This window comes from Microcaecilia unicolor, chromosome 4 (genome assembly GCF_901765095.1).
Source record: "Microcaecilia unicolor chromosome 4, aMicUni1.1, whole genome shotgun sequence".
In the NCBI taxonomy this organism is placed as follows: domain Eukaryota; kingdom Metazoa; phylum Chordata; class Amphibia; order Gymnophiona; family Siphonopidae; genus Microcaecilia; species Microcaecilia unicolor.
The window spans coordinates 230372146-230390042 of record NC_044034.1 but is presented as its reverse complement, the minus strand read 5'-3'; the positions used below and the strand labels follow the sequence as shown (position 1 = coordinate 230390042).

The 17897-nt window shown below is 43.0% G+C and overlaps 1 protein-coding gene and 1 long non-coding RNA gene across 4 annotated transcripts in view; both read right to left on the bottom strand.

Annotated features, from left to right (window-relative positions):
- The window catches only part of GAL (galanin and GMAP prepropeptide), a 137557-nt gene that overhangs the window by 48702 nt on the left and 70958 nt on the right, over window positions 1–17897 (bottom strand). The gene's annotated exons all lie outside the window — the stretch shown is intronic.
- Window positions 657–17554, bottom strand: LOC115468023. Its single transcript, XR_003941808.1, has 3 exons — window positions 17523–17554; window positions 9437–9445; window positions 657–752 (listed from the first exon to the last, which is right to left on the bottom strand). It is a non-coding gene; the product is annotated as an uncharacterized LOC115468023 (long non-coding RNA).

The window sequence follows — 17897 nt, the reverse complement described above, 5'->3', positions numbered from 1 at the left end:
TCTACGTGAGTATTAAAATCACCCCATATTATTAAATTGGGGAACTTTACCACTGCTACAGCTAAAGATTGGTATATGCTTTCCCATTCCTCACCTGTTGCAGAGGGGGCACAGTAAAGGAGCAGGGCATGAAATATAGTAGTGCCTGCATTTATTTGTACTAGAAGAAGTTCAGGGTATGGAAGACCATGCTCGGAAATCTCTTTGATCTTAAGATTAGAAGAGTGGATATAGGCTAGACCACCACCCCGTTTCCCTACTCGAGATATTTAGCTTACTGAGTAATCTGTTGGTAAGCATTGGAATAGATAAGATTCCTCATCAGCTAATATCCAGGTTTCCGTTAACGCAAAAAGATCTAAATGAGAAGGACGCCCATCTTCCGATTTGTGTCAAAAGATGGGCGTCCTTCTCTTTCAAAAATAAGCCTGACAGATACCTAATTCATGATTGGGCTCATTTTTGAAAGAGAAAAAAGTAACATAAAGCATCATTTCGCTGTTTTTCTCACAAAAATGTCCAAACTGGTATTTTCAAAATCAATTTTTAGATGTTTTTCTATGAATTTAGTCAGAATTGCATTCAAATCACAAGGGGCATCTCAGGGGGCGTGATAAGGGGGGGATCTGGGTATTCCTAACACTTGGACATTTTTCTACCATAATGGAACAAAACAAAACTTTCCAGGACTAAAACTAAGACATTTTGAGCGAGACCTGTTTTTTATAACGAAAAAGGCACAAAGGGGTGCCCTAAATGACCATATGAAACAAGATGGCAAGCGATCCGCAAAATCCAACGTGGAGACAAACAAAGCAGATCAATCAGTGATATGGTTCAAAACTTTATTTTCAGAGATTCGCCCGACACAGACTGTGTTTCGCCCACAAGGGCTGCGTCAGGGGCTAATAGTCCAAGCAGGACATGAGATTGAAACGTAAAAAACCAGCAGGGTGCTTTCCTCAGTCAAGATGAGGACATCAGCTCAATGCACAGGGTAAGTCTCTGGTCGCATCTCTCAGCTGCTGGGAGATGCGACCAGAGACTTACTTCAGTGCCCACTAGGGAGCCCTATTGCTTTCCTTGGATGTCTGGGGGACCAGTCTACTAAAAATGCTGGCTCCTCCTACATCCCAATGGCTTGATTTTGTGCATTTTGCACTTGGACTTTTTTTTTTTTTCAAAAATTGACCAAAAAACTCCCATCCAAATCACCAAAACGTGTTCGAAACAGTATTTTAGAAAAAAGAAGATAGCTTTTTTTTTTTTTGGAAAATGACCTTCTTTCCTATTCAGATTTTGGATGTTTTCTCCCAAATTCTATATAGTGCGCTTAGATTTAGACGCCAAAATCAGTGCGGATTCTATAACATCATGTGTAACTTAATTGGCTTAACAAGCTAATGAGCACTGATAACAGCACTTAAGAAGCAATAATGACAGGGCCGTACCAAGGGTCTCTGGTGCCCCCCTGCAGACTATCAGTTGGCGCCCCCCCCCCCCCCCACAGAAATTTCTTTGCCTTGTTTTTCCTGCCTGCCTCTTTGCCTTTCTGTTCCATCAGCACTGATTTTCCTTTCCTGTGCCCTTGTAGTCTCCCCTCCTTACTCCTGATTCTAGCTTGTTCTCTTCCCCCCCTCCACAGAAATTTCCTTGCCTTTGTTCATTTTTTCCCAGCTGGTTCACTCCTAGTTCCCCCAACCTGCAGGGCCAAATCATCATTCAAATGCACTTTCTTTATCCCCATGAGTAGGCCCGCCCAGGGCCATTACAGTAATCATAGTAACATAGTGCACTAATTGGCACTGAGTAGAATTTAGGTGCACAAATCACAAATGTTTACTAAGGTGTGTTAGTGTTTTTAATGCACCTGTAAATTTAAGGCACATTAAACGCTAACACGCCTATGCATTTCTATGTTACTACTGAATCAAGGGTTAAAGAAATCTATTAATTGGTCAATTATAACTTAACACCAAATTTACATAAGACCAATTTCAAAACCACATATCTTTCATACATTATTATTATTATTTTTTTTTTTTTTATTTGTACCCCGCACTTTTTCCCACTCATGGCAGGCTCAATGCGGCAGACAATGGAGGGGTAAGTGACTTGCCCAGAGTCACAAAGAGCTGCCTGGGCCGGGAATCGAACTCAGTTCCTCAGGACCAAAGTCCACCAACCTAACCACTAGGCCACTCCTCCACTTTTGCATACATATATTCACATTCCATGAACTCATATTTCAATACATTTATTCCTGCTTCAAAAACATGAACAGATTAACCCTTGCAGAAAATTCTTAATCTGAATAAATGGTGGTTGGTTTTGCTCGACTTTGGTCGAGATGTGTTATTCAGATTAAGAATTTTCTGCAAGGGTTAATCTGTTCATGTTTTTGAAGCAGGAATAAATGTATTGAAATATAATGAGTTCATGGAATGTGAATATATGTATGAAAGATGTGTGATTTTGAAATAGGTCTTATGTAAATTTGGTGTTATGCATTTCTATGGGCGCATTAGTGTTTAACGTGTTTAAACCATTTATACATGTTAAAAATGCTAATGCGCCCATAGTGCTGCTTAGTAAACATAGGTGTAAATGTATTCTGTAATAATGTGTGCTGAACTTCTAACATGCGGAGGCAAAAAGGGTCATGGTTACAGATATGGAAATGGGTGTTTCATGAGTGTTCCAAAATTTAGGCGCCTAGTTATAGAATATGGCCCAGTGCACCTACATCTATGTGCTGAGATTTACACCAGGTTTTTGTTGGCATAAATGGATGCTGTGATAAATAAGAGGCTGTCCTAGCCGGGGCAGGCCACTAGATGGCGCTGTTCCCCTAAAAATGTACAGGATAGGCCACTAGAGGGCGCTAGGAGAATAGCTGGCGGTCGCTAGGACCGGGGAGAGTCTGGGGATGGCTACAGGTGCAGGCGGTTATGGGCTGGGTCCTGTTTAGCTATTAACCACTTTATACCCCACCTGAGTGAGGGGGAAAGAAAGAGAAGAGAGCTGGTAGCTGAAGAAAGAGGATCCCCCTGGAAAGAACTGGCTAAACCCTATGGACTTGTGGTGGACTGTGTGCTCAAGGAAGAAAAACAGGCTGGGAACCAGGTCACCCTGAGAGTGAAAGGATAACATGCTAATCTGCATACAATTTGCATACTGAGAATCAGCTCACCCTGAGTAAGAAAGGGGCCCAGGAGCTTGAGGTTGGATTACTCCGGATGCTGGGAAGAGGCTGTTTGAAGTCCTGTTCAGAGGCCACAGGCCTGCTGGAGAGTGGGAGCAGAAGCCTCATCTTCACAATGCACACAGATATCAGCGTTGAAATATCAACAAAGAGTATTGTATAATCAGCACCTAAATCTAGCTGCTGAGTATAGAATAAACTTAGTCAGCACTGATTTTGATTTTTAAGGTGCCATATATAGAATCTCCTTCTTTGTGTAAAATGTCCAAAGTCAGACTTAGATGTCATGTTAAAAATGCTCCTCCATGCCTTGTTGAATTTTGTTTTTTTGAATTCCCCTTCCATTGTATTCTGTATGCTCTATTATCAGATTTTATATATTTGTTTCTTTATTTTGCTTCTCCTTTATTGAAATGCATGGGTTTATGAATTTTATTTTATATTTGTAATGACCCTTCTTGTTTCTTAGCCACATTGAACTTGAATTTGTGCAGAAAAATGTGGGATATAAAATTCATAAATAAATAAATAAATAGATTTCTACTAATAATTTTTTAAAGATAAGGTTTGAGCATTTTGCGAATAAGTAGATAGTTACCCATCTTATCTCTTTTGACAATAAATTCCACATCTTTGTTGCAAGATAGAAAATCTCCACAACATGAATTGACTTATAAATTATTCCCTTACAACCTAGGAAAGTGAAGTCAAAGCAAATCTTGGGTGCCCTTGAATGCACTCCTTAGTGGGAGATCTATTAAAGTGCACACGTAATCAGGAGCCAATCCATATAATGAAAAACAAAAGCAACAATTTTAAAGTGAACCCTTGCCTTCAATGGAAGCCAGTGCAAAGCTTGTAGTAAAGAAGTGGCTCTTTGATAGTGCAAGGCTTTAAAAATCAGATGTGTATTTCTTCAGGCTCATATATTTATAACCTGTATAGACTCTAGTCAATCTGAGTCAACATCTGTACCAATAGACAAATTGTCTTAACATTAAAAAAAACCCATTCTAATTCTTTGTAATTTCCCTTTCTCTGGAAAAGATTTGTTTCTATGTTAATACCTTTCAAGTATTTAAACAGCTGTATCATATCTCCCCTGTCCCTCCTGCCCTACCTATTCAGCAGTCTCTTTTCATAGTCTTTTGGCGCAAACCCCATATCACTTTTGTCACCTTCTTCTGGACCTCTTCAAGTCTTCTTACATCTTTAGCAAGATATGGTCTCCAAAACTGAACACAATACTCCAGGTGGGGCCCCACCAATGACTTGTACAGGGGCATCAACACCTCCTTTCTTTGGCCAGTTACACCTCTCTCGATGCAGCCTAGCATCCTCCTAACTTTTGCAGATCCTTTTTCATGTTTTCCACTCCTTCCAAAGTGTCCGCTCTGCTACAAATCTTGGTATCATCCGCAAAAAGAAAAACCTTACTTTTATAACCCTCCAGCAATGTCGCTCACAAATATATCAAATAGAATCAGCCCAGCACTGATGCTTCAGGCACTCCTCTACTTACCTTTCCTTCCTCTGAGTGAATTCCATTGACCATCAACCTCTAGTGTCTGTCAACCAGTTCCTAATCCAGTTCACCACTTTGGGTCCTAACTGCAGCCTGTCAAATTCATTCAAAAGCCTCTTATGAGGAACTGTGTCAAAGGCTTTGCTGAAATCCAAGTAGATTACATCTAGCACACATCCTTGATCCAATTCTCTGGTCACCCAGTCAAAGAATGCAATCAAATTTGTTTGGCATGATTTACCTTTGTTAAAATCATGTTGCCTCAGATCTTGTAACCCAGGGATTCCAGGAAATTCACAATCCTTTCCTTCAGCAATGCTTCCATTACTTCTCCAATAACTGAAGTGAGGCTTACCGGCCTGTAGTTTCCTGCTTCTTCTCTGTTGCCACTTTTGTGAAGAGGGACTACATCCACTGTTCTCCAATCCCGCGGAACCTCTCTCATCTCCAAGGATTTATTAAACAGGTCTTTAAGAGGACCCACCAGAACCTCTCTGAGCTCCCTCAATATCCTGGGATGGATCCCATCTGGTCCCATGGCTTTCTCCAGCTTCAATTTTTCCATTTGTTCATAAACATTTCTTCCATGAATGGTGCGAAATCCATTCCATTCTCATATGTATCTTTAGTCTAGTGGTCCTTCTCTAGGATTTTCTTCTGTGAACACAGGACAGAAGTATTTGTTTAGCACATTCAATTTTTTCTTATCGCTCTCCACAGAGCAGTCCATAACATCTTTCATTCTCACAATTCCATGTTTAGCCTTCCTCCTTTCACTAATATACCTGAAAAAATTCTGTCTCCCCTCCTTACATTTTCTAGCAATTTGTTCATCCGCCTGTGCTTTTACCAGATGTATATCTCTTTTGGCTTCATAATAACATAAGAGTAGCCATACTGGGTCAGACCAGTGGTTCATCTAGCCCAGTAGTGGCCAAGCCAGGTCACAAGTACCTGGCAGAAACCCAAATCATGGCAATATTCCATGCTACAAATCCCAGGGCAAGCAGTTGCTTCCCATGTCTGTCTCGATAGCAGACTATGAACATTTCCTCCAGGAACTTGTCCAAACTTTTTTTTAAACCCAGATATGCTAACCACTGTTACCACACCCTCCGGCAAAGAGTTCCAGAGCTTAACTGGTCGTTGAGTTTAAAAATATTTCCTCCTATTTGTATTAAAAGTATTTCCATGTTAACATCCTCGAGTGTCCCCTAGTCTTTGTACTTTTGGAACGAGTAAAAAATCGATCTACTCATTCTACACCATTCAGGATTGTGTAGACCTAAATCATATCTCTCATCTGTCTCTTCCAAGCTGAAGAGCCCTAACCTCTTTAGCCTTTCCTCATATGCAAGGAATTCCATCCCCTTTATCATTTTGGTTGCTCTTTTTTGAGATACAGCGACCAGAACTGAATGCAATACTCAGTGCGGTTGCATCATGGAGTGATACAAAAGCATTATAGTATTTTTGGTCTTATTCATCATCCCTTTCCTAATGATTCCTAGCAGTGTTTGCTTTTCTGGCTGCTGCCATACACTGAGCAGAAGATTTCAGAGTATTTATGATACCTAGAACTTTTTCTTGAGTGCTAACCCCCAAGGTAGACCCTAGCATCAGATAACTATGATTCGAACTATTCTTTCCAATGTGCGTCACTTTGCATTTGTCCACATTAAATTTCATCTGCCATTTGGATGCCCAGGCTTCCAATTTCCTAAGGTCTTTCTGCAATACTGCACAGTCCGTACACGTTTTAACAACCTTGAATAGTTCCGGTGACGTCATGACTGAGAGAGGTTGAGCACAACGATCTCTCCGGCTCCTATCCTCTCTCCGAAGCCTCTAAAACGTAAAATCCAGACCCCAACCCGCAAAAACCGGCACTCACGAGAGCCCACGGACCAACGATTCACCTTCCAGGTTCCCCAGACATGCGATGGCGGCGAAAAGCGTCCAAAAGGCCAGACTCCATGCCAGGGGAGGAGAAAATGGCGCCGCCCGCGAGCCCGCCTGGCCCGACGGTCTCCTCGACGTGGATCGCGGAGATCATTGCACAGATATCCGCGGTGATGGATGGCCTGCTAGATCGCTGGTTAACCCAGATAGATGATAAATTGGAGCGGTTGCAGAACCAGCTTGTCGACATCTCCAAAGATTGTGCAGCAATCCAAAAGAGGGTAAGCGAGGTCAAGGACCGAGTTGGGGAGATCGAAGGCACGCAGAACTCCTTACAGGAAAAGGTGCTGGCGCTAGAAGAAAAAGTTGAGGACCTCGAAAACAGGTCCAGGAGAAACAATATTCGTATGGTGGGACTGCCAGAGAGCGCACTAGAACGGGGCCTGGAGACCTTTTTATCCAGCTGGTTTTCCAAAGAACTACAACTCCCAGAGGCCCTGGGGCCTCTGCGTATTGAGCGGGCTCACCGGCTGGGGCAAAGAGCTTCAGGTACCAACAAGCCCCGAATAGTCATCTTACGCTTTTTAAACTATGCACAGAAACAAGAAATCTTACAGCAGCTGAGAGCCGGGAAATCTCTGGATTTTGAAGGAACACCAGTCCAGTGCTTTCAGGATTACTCCGCAGGAGTGGCAGCTAAACGGCACAAGTTCTCAGAGATTTGTTCCCGCTTATTTAAAAAAAGATCCGCTTTACGCTGCAATATCCGGCAAAACTACGTGTTACGTACAACGGAGCTACCAGAATCTATGACACGGCAGGCGCAGCCCAAGAATTTTTGCAACAATTGGATGCAGCCACCCCAGAGGACCGCTGAGGCGAGAATATGGACATCACTTACAGATGAAAGCTCGGAAAACGGACTGCAAGTGAGCTGGAGGGATGATATGAGCGAATGATTTTGGACTGTGGTGGTGGTGTCGAGGAGGTTGGGCTGCGGGAAGAAACACAGCGAAGTGACTGTTAACAAGTTTTAGTTGAAGGTTATTGCTCAAGAAGTTCATGGGCCCCCATAGGGGCCTTTTGGTAAAGTGGGTTTGGAATTTGCATGTAATTGCTTAGATATTGCTGAGGAATTTGCAATGGTTTCAGGAGGGAGGGACATAGGAAGTGATGGTCCCAAATAGTGGACCTGGATACAAGGGGAAGAGGTTGGGGGAGGGGAGGAGACCGAGGGGGCTTGGGGGGAGGGCTGAGGGAGAATTCCGGGGATGGGCAAACGGTAGTAAGTGGAACCGAGGTTTATAGGGGTAAAATTAGAGGAAGACAAGAGGCAAAAAGTATTTGGAGGCTAGGAGCTGTGAAGTTGTGGGAAGGTTTGCAGACGGGAGGCGGGTGGACAGGAATGCAGGTTCAGGTTCGTAGAACCATAATAGAAGGGAGAGAACGAATTGAGAGGGGACAGTGGCTGGGATGTCCCCCTCCATCACTAACACAGTCACTTGGGACAATGGGCACCACTTTAAACACAGTACCATGGTAAATATTATATCATGGAATGTAGGCGGTGTGAACTCACCCATAAAAAGGTCTAAGATTTTGCAACAATTGAATAGACAGAAAGCTGATATTGCTCTTTTGCAGGAGACACACCTGTCTCAGGTAGAGCACGCCAAACTCAGCACCTGGTGGGTAGGAGATTGCATAGCGGCGCATGCGCAGGGGAAAAAAGGGAGGCATAGCAATACTATTTCACAAAGGCATTGCCACGGCAATAAACCCACTTCTAGTGGATGCTGCAGGCCGATATGTTATTCTGGAGGCCGTGGTGGGTAGGCAAAAACTGTGCTCCCAATAATTATGATAGAAAGTTTTTTCAAACTGTGATAAATTTTCTTCTTAACCAATCACATGCGGAGATAACAGTATGAGGAGATTTTAATGCAGTTTGAGACCCCTTCCTAGATAAGTCAGCCCCGGGTACCTCGTCGACATACTATAACAACAAAGGCCTGCTACAGTTGAGCCAGCTGTTAGATTTGACGGATGTTTGGCGGGTGCTTCACCAGGGAGTAAAAGATTATACCCACCTCTTGAGGGCTCATTCAACACAATCTCGCATCGACTATGTCTTAATTTCATGCCAGATGTTTGGAGAAGTTACAGCAGCAGAGATTGGGACCTATGTGGTGTCTGATCAGGCATGGGTAAAGGTGGAGTGGCAGCCACGGGGTCAGGTTAGAAAGGGCACTAGGTGGCAATTTCCTGTACAGTATACACAGACCCAATTTTAAAGGCTCGCTTGCAAGGCAGCTGGGAGACATATGTAGAACACAATCATGAACATCAGAACGACCCGGTACTGTTCTGGGTGACAGCCAAGGCGGTACTCCGCGGGGAAATAATTAGTCATGCGCATTATGTGCGGGTTTCGCGAGACAAGGACATTCTACGAATGAGCAAACAACTTTGTCACGTGCGAAAACGATTTGGGGAGACACATGCGGCGAGCCATAAACAACAGGTGTTAGACCTGCAGTCAGCGCTGAATGAGCTCTTATATGGGCGTGCTCGAAAATCTCAGACCTACTACCGATACATGCTTTATAAACATGGAAACAAAGCGGGCAAATTATTGGCCAAATTAATTAAACCAAAGGGAGGGAGTAGACATATTCTTACACTTCGGGGGGCAAGGCGGAGGCATTCAAACCTCAGACAAGGATATCTGTGATACATTTCAGGCCTTCTACAAAGATTTATATGCCCCCTCAGAAGATTTAGGCCTCCCTAATCAGATGTACCTAAATAACCTCAATTTACCAAGACTCACACAAAGGGAGCGGGACTGCATCAATCAACCGATCACAGAAGACGAAGTGACTATGGTAATAACCCAGAGTCCACTGTTGAAGGCCCCAAGACCGGATGGTCTGCGCACTGATTTCTATAAATTGATTGGGACGGGCATCATACCAGCCGTAGCTAGGTTCCTTAATCAACTGATAGAATTAAAGGCAATGCCACCCGAGCTGAATAGGGCACAAATAATAGTATTGCTTAAACCAGGGAGAGACCCGTTAGATCCAAAATCGTATCACCCCATATCTCTGTTAAATTATGACACCAAATTGATGGCAAAAATTTTGGCCAATAGATTGGCAAGACTACTGCCCCGTTTAATCCATGAAAGTCAGGTTGGTTTTGTGGGAGGACGGGCAGTAAGTAAAAACCTGAGGGTGATCTTAACATCCCTAGAACACAGTTCACGCGGTAGCGAGCTGTCATTGTTAATCAGTTTCGATGCTGAAAAAGCTTTTGACAATGTGCATTGGTCATTCCTTTTTGACACCCTGGAAAGCTATGGTTTTTCCGGTAGATTCGTTGCGGCAATTCAAGCTTTGTATGCCAAATATCTTAAACATTATTCACAGAATGCAAATGAGCCGCTCAACCAAATATCATTATTCCATATAATGATCTAATACAATTACCTTGCTTCGCTTTAAAAACAAGGTAAGGGAACAGCTTGTATTTGCACTGCTAACAGCCTAATTTAAATGTAATTATCTCACTTGCTTGTTCTGACCACCGTGCGCAGTAAGATAACTAGACTAATATGTAACACTCAATATTATGCTCCAACTGTAAACACAGGCTTTGCTTTGCTCTGATTATAAACCAAGCACGATCAGAATGAAATGTTGCTAGCTTAAATGCAAATGTAGGCTTTGCTTCGCTTTGAATGTAAACCAACTGAATGTTGCTAAGCTTAAATGCAAATGTAAGCTTTGCTTCGCTTTGAATGTAAACCAACTGAATGTATGTAACAGCGCCTTAAACACAGATATGAATACAAGTAAAACACTTCTAACCATTCATTGTCTCACCCTACTCCTACACGCAAACACAACCCATAACTCAGACAATAACAACCCCACAACTCACAAATCATACAGCACTCACACACACACAATGCCCACTCTAAAGAACATCCATAACAAACCACCCACAATACACCAACCCTGTGTACAACCTTTTAACAACCCACCAAACCAAAGACACAACAACTAACTAAAAGGAAAAATTCCCGGACATGAACACCACCAACAAAAAGAGGAAAACAACAACAACAACAATCTTAACCACCGAAGAAATAGACAACTAATAAAAATAAACACAACGAACCTCCCTACAGAACCACACCGCTCAATCCAACTAGGATACATCAATGCAAGATCAGCAGTAAGCAACTCAGTAGATATACTAGACTGGATCACCACAGACAATTTAGACCTTCTATTTATCACAGAAACCTGGTTCCACAGCCCCACAGACCCCGCCATCTTAGTAACATGCCCACCAGAATACAAAATCACCCACTGGACCCGAAATGGAAAAAGAGGGGGCGGAATAGCCATAATTTACAAACCCGAATTCACCATCACAACCACGGGTGAATCTACCTCACCACAACTTGAAATTGCCTCGACAAGAATTAATCATCCAAACCTAATAGGACACCTTAATGCAATCCTATTCTATAGACCACCAGGAAAATGGCAAGACTCCCAAACACAACTAATGGACTTCATCTCGAACACATGTGTATCTGCCTCCAACATCCTTATAATAGGAGACATCAACCTACACCTTGAAGACGACACCTCAATAGGCACACGAGAATGCAAAGAATTCTTAAAACTCTGGGACCTGCACACACCCAACACGCAACCAACACACAAAAAAGGACACACACTAGACATCATAACAACCAAATTTGACCCGGATTCTACTATCATACTTACTGACACAAGATGGACACCCACGATATGGTCAGACCACCATAAAGCAAATGTCTCTCTCTACTGGCGAAAAACACATATAAACACAATCAATAAACATGAGCGAACAACATACACCACGAGAGGAAAAATAGACCCCATAACATTCTGGCAACAGATCTACCAGAACGAATGGTCAACAAATACTGACACCATCCAATTCCTCCAAGAATGGGACGAATTATGCACAACAACATTAGACAAAATTGCCCCAATCCAAACCAGAACATCACACAGGAAAAAAACAAACCCATGGTTCACCGAAGAGCTGAAAAAACGTAAAACACAAGTTAGGAAACTAGAACGCGCATGGAACAAAAAGAGAGATGAACAAACACTAAATGACTGGAAACTACTTTGGAGGAAATACAAATATACTATAAAACAGACTAAAAGACTACATTACAAAACAATAATAGGACCAAATTACAAAAACACACATAAACTCTTCGACCTTGTGAACAAACTATTAGATACCACACCAGTTACAAACAACAGCAAAAACATCCCAGATGTTGACAACCTTGCGAAATACTTCAAGGAGAAAATTATACAACTATGACTTAAAATACCCGCCAGCCCTATTGAATACGCCACACTTCTAGACTGTCTAGACCCAGAAGACGGAACATACCCAGCAGACAGAACTTGGACCGAATTTGAACTAATATCAGAAGACCTCATCTCTGAAACACTTAAAAGATTTGCCAAATCCCACTGCAAACTAGACATATGCCCAAACAACCTCATGCAATCAGCTCCTCAACAATTCAAAATAGACTTAACGAATCACGTAAACTTCATGCTACAAAACGGACTTTTCCCTAAAGAAAAAGAAAACTTTAACTCACCCCAATACCCAAAGATACAAAGAAAAGCGCAAGCGAAATAACCAATTACAGACCAGTAGCATCCATACCACTAATAACCAAAATAACCGAAGGAATGGTAACTAAACAACTCACAAACTATCTAAACAAACACTCAATACTGCATGATGCCCAATCAGGATTCCGATCGAATCACAGCACAGAGACAGTATTAATTACTCTCATGATTAAATTTAAACAAATGATTGCAACCAGCAACAATATACTCCTTCTACAATTTGATATGTCAAGTGCCTTCGACATGGTTGACCACGAAATCCTAATACACATACTCGAATATTTTGGCATTGGAGGAAATGTCCTAAACTGGTTCAAGGGGTTCCTAACCCAGCGGTCATATCAAGTCACATCGAACTCAACAATGTCTGCTGCATGGACACCTGAATGTGGAGTACCACAAGGATCACCCCTCTCACCAACCATTTTCAACCTAATGATGACCCCCTTGGCAAAACTCCTATCAAACCACAACCTCAACCCATATATATACGCCGACGATGTAACAATATACATCCCTTTCAAACAAGACATTAAAGAAATCTTCAATAAAATCAACCAAAGTCTACACATCATGAACACATGGGCAGATGCATTTCGTTTGAAACTAAATGCAGAAAAAACTCAATGCCTGATACTCACTTCCCAGTACAACACGAATGAATTCACCGCTATAAATACACCTAAACTAAACCTTTCAATCTCAGAAACATTAAAAATCCTTGGAGTCACTATCGACCGCCACCTAACACTCGAAACTCATGCAAACAAAACTACCAAAAGATGTTCTACAGCATGTGGAAACTGAAAAGAATAAGACCATTCTTCCCAAGATCAGTCTTTCACAGCCTAGTGCAATCCCTCGTACTCAGCCATCTGGACTACTGCAACTCACTATATGCAGGTTGCAAAGAGCATATACTGAGGAAACTTCAAACAGCCCAGAATACAGCAGCCAGACTCATCTTCAGAAAACCAAAATATGAAAGTGCACAACCCTTACGAGAGAAGCTACACTGGCTCCCACTCAAGGAACGCATCACTTTTAAAGTATGCACATTAGTCCACAAAATCATTCACGGTGAAGCCCCAGCCTACATGTCTGATTTAATAGACTTACCACCCAGAAACGCTAAAAGATCATCACGAACTTTCCTCAACCTCCACTTCCCTAATTGCAAGGGCTTGAAATACAAGGCGCTGCACGCGTCAACCTTTTCTTAAATGAGCACGCAGTTCTGGAACACACTACCACGCAACCTGAAAGCGATCTACGAACAAACCACCTTCCGCAAATTATTGAAGACCCATCTTTTTGAGAAAATTTACGGAAATGACTAAAACACATAAAGCCCACACTCATTGTTCAGTCATGCATCAATACAGCCACTCCTGTATTCTCATCCCCCGAAAGCATACCAAACTCATACCTTTACTCTCAGAAAATGTATACCAAGTGTGTTCCTGTTATTATATATTGCCCCTTTTTGTCTCCCTTGTTTCCTTCCAATGTTTCAGTGCTTTTTCCATGATTATACTCCTTATCGATACTTTAACTTTGACTCAAACAACTCATCACAATGTAATCCATAACCAAGTTGTAACAAATTGTATTTCCATGATTCATAATGTATTGTAAGCCACACTGAGCCCGCAAAAAGGTGGGAAAATGTGGGATACAAATGCAATAAATAAATAAATAAATAAAAACCCTAGAGCAACGATGTGGGTTAATGGGTGGGAATCATCGAGTTTTCCTATTAAGAAAGGGACTAGACAGGGCTGCCCCTTATCTCCACTACTTTTTGTTCTGGTGCTCGATCCACTTATTAGAGAAATTATGGACAACCCCCTGATCCATGGAGTAAGCCTGGGCATGCAAACATTTAAGATTGCTGCCTTCGCGGACTACTTTCTGGTACACCTCATGAACCTGAAACTATCGTTAGAGACGTTGCTGGAGATGTTTCAAGAATACAGAGATTATGCGGGGTTTTGCATCAACCTGGATAAATCCGAGGCCTTAGCTTCATCAATAAGGGAGTGAGAGGAATGGGGAGACGACTTTCCTTTACGGTGGGCACAACAGTCTTTTAAATACCTTGGGATCAGGCTGACAATGAACACTTACAAATCTAAAAAAATGTCTTGTCCCCCAATTTTACTGTATCAGCTATCTTTTCTTCCATTTGCCTCTTTGCTTTCCTGACAGCTTTTCCAAGTCTTCTTGCATGTCTTCCTCTATCTGAGCCATCTTGTAATGTATCAAGGTTAATCATCTTTCCCTTACCTTTTCAGTTACTACGTTTGAGAACTAGAGCAGCCTTCTTTTCCTCTTACTTTTATGTAATTTTCTAACATAAACATCTGTCGCCCTTTAAAATAGTTCTACTTCCTTCAGCAGTCCTCATCCAATTAACTCTTGCTTGAGAAATTCCCCCATCTTGGCAAAGTTAATTCTTTTCAAATTTAGTACCTTCAATGTTGAATAAGCCTTCTCCTCCTGTGTCTTAATATTGAACCACACCATTCAGTAGTCACTAGATGCCAAATGATCTCCCACCATAACATCAGAAACATTCTTCTCGTTTGTAAGCATCAGGTCTAGAATTCCTCCATCCTGCATTGGTTCCATTACCCCCTGATGGAACAATTCTTCCTGTAGAGAATCCAAGATTCCTTTGCTTCTAGATGACCCCTCAGCAGAGATGCTCCAATCGACATCTGGCATATTAAAATAAGCTATCAGTAGTACTTCCCCTTTCCTAGCTATCTTATGAATGTCTTCAATTAAGTTTCTGTCCATTTCTTCTGACTGTGAAGGTGACCTGTGTATTATACCAATATAAATACTAGGGCTGAAAATTTAAAGCATTAATGCGATTAACGTGCTAAATGTTTAACTTGTGTTAAAAGTTTTAACGTGAGTTAAAAGGGCAGTAGTCTCTCTCGGTTTTTTTTTGTCTTCCAGGCTTTACCTCTGCAACACTCCAGTAGCCCCCTCTCCTCTGTGTGCTCCAATCCTCTCTCTGTAACAGGAGGTTCTGTCAGAGGGGGTGGAACTGTGGAACTTCCTGCTACAGAGGCTTCAGATGAGGCAGGGAGAAGAAGGGGAGCCACTGTATGGAAGAATAAGGAGATGCCGAATCTGATCTCCTGTGCTGCACTGAGAGGAGCTGCAACTGCCCAATCCCTAACCTCCTATGCCAGCACTGTGAGAAGCTGCCAGGTGAAGCTGAGACAGAGAAAGATGTGGATGGAGGCAGATGGGGAATGGTGGGAGGCTGACCATGGTGGGAGAATGAGGAATAAAGAGAGAGATGCAGTTGGGGGGGGGGGGGGGGGGGGGGGGGGGGAAGAAACAGACCACAGTGGGAGAAAGTGGAAAAAAGAGAGAGAGATGCAGGCGTGTGGGGCGACTACAGCAGGAGACAGAGAGAGAGAGAAAGAAAAATGAAGGGAAGGGTGCAAGATGGTAGAAAGAGGAAAAAAGAGAGAGATGCGGAGGGGGGGGGGGGGGGGGGGAGATGGAAGAATTGAAGAAGGGAAATGGTACTGGAAAAGGGGAAAAAGTGGTAATGTAATAGAAGCAGCTTTCCAGACAGTCTCTGGGATCGTGGTGAATCAGAAATGATGATAGTGCCAGGGGAGAGGAAGGGAGGATATGGTGCCCATGGAGTAGAGGGAGGTGGGAGGAGATGGTACCAGGGGATGGGAAAGGAAAAGGGAGGAGATGATGCCTGCCTCCTCAGATAGAACTTCCTGTTACAGAGAAAGGCTTGGTGCCAGGTGATAAGCAGTGTGCTTTCACTGAAGCGGAGGGCCTTGAGGAGCAGGGAGAAGAACCACACTGAGGAGATGGAACTGCTGGAGTGCCAGGAGAGGTAAAAAGAGGTGCTGGGGGGGGGGGGGGGAGGAGGGAGAGAGAGAGAGAAAGATGTGTGTGTGTGTGGGGGGGGGGGGGGGTAGAGGGTCACATACTGGAATTGGGGGTGTAAGAATCAAAGAAGGGAGATGGTGGCCATAGAAGGGAAGGGATGAAAAAGAGAAGGGGGAAATGGTGATGATCATGCATGGAGGGAAGGGAGGAGATGGTGCCAGCGGAGGGGATGGGAACGGAGAACATGGTACCCATGAAACAGAAGGGAGGGGACAGGAAGATGATTATAAAATAAAATTACCAGACAACAAAGGTAAGAAAAAAATTATATTTTATTTCTTGTTAGTTCCAACTCCACTCAGAGCTGCTAGTGGCGACTCCACTCAGAGCTGCTAGTGCCGCCTACCCGAATCAAAGCTGGGACCCCTCCCTTCACAACTGTGATGAGAGAAAATGTCAATGGACAACGATAAAGTTTTGCTGACTGGTGACTTTCGTTTCACTCATCAAAAGCTTTGGGTCCTGGAACTTCAGATTCATCTAACAACAGGAAAAATGAAAACTTCTTCAGAAAATCAACTGTTGTATGTACGACAGCTGATGCAATGACCAACGGGTTGATACAACAGATCGCTACTGACTGCTGATCAGTTAATCCGGCAATAGACTTAGTGCTGCAGAGACTTCTCCAGGTGGCCACTTCTGACTCTACCTATGTGTTGCCATCGCAAACTACTATTAAACAAAAGTTATCTGAACTTTATGATCATAAAAAGCAGGCAAAAATGATGCACTTATCAAAAGCTACAGGTATGTCTATAACTGCAGATTACTGGACTTCTGTTGGGAAAGACAGCTATCTTGGAAAAACTGTGCATTTCATCAATGAAAACTGGTGTCTTCAGTCGATGGCGCTTGGAAATTTTAATTTTAAAGAAAGACATACAGCTGACCATGTGGCTGACCATCCAGCTTATTTTCGAAAGAGAAAGATGCCCATATTTCGATCCCGTGGGCGCCCAAATCGGTATAATCGAAACCCGATTTTTGGCATCCTCAACTGCAGTCCGTCACGGAGACAAACAAAGATCACGGGGGCCTATTGGAGGCGTGTTGGAGGCATGGCAAAGGCGGGACTGGGGCGTGGTTATCGGCCGAGGAGAGATGGGTGTCTTTAGCTGATAATTGAAACAAGAAGGGCGTTTTGACGAGAATTTGGTCCGCTTTATTTGGACCCTTTTTTTTCAGGTCCAAGTCCCAAAAAAGTGCCCCAACTGACCAGATGACCACTGGAGGGAATCGGGGATGACCTCCCCTGACTCCCCCAGTGGTCACTAACCCCCTCCCACCAAAAAAAAACCCACTTTACAAACTTTTTTTCCCAGCCTGTATGCCAGCCTCAAATGCCGTACCCACCTCCATGACAGCAGAATGTGTTCTATCCTCTGACAGACTTTCCCTGGTTCTGATGTGGGTCTCGGGTGAGTGTGACACCTTTTCTGTTAAGGGCACTGCAGAGTCACATCAGCAATGCATTGTGGTGGGTGTAGGGTATTGGGCTCCGTGATTCCACTAGCTTGTGTTAAATGCTCACGATGTTGGTAGTTGGTAGGCTCTACTCCCATGGTACTTTTCCCTCTGCTTACTGGGTCAG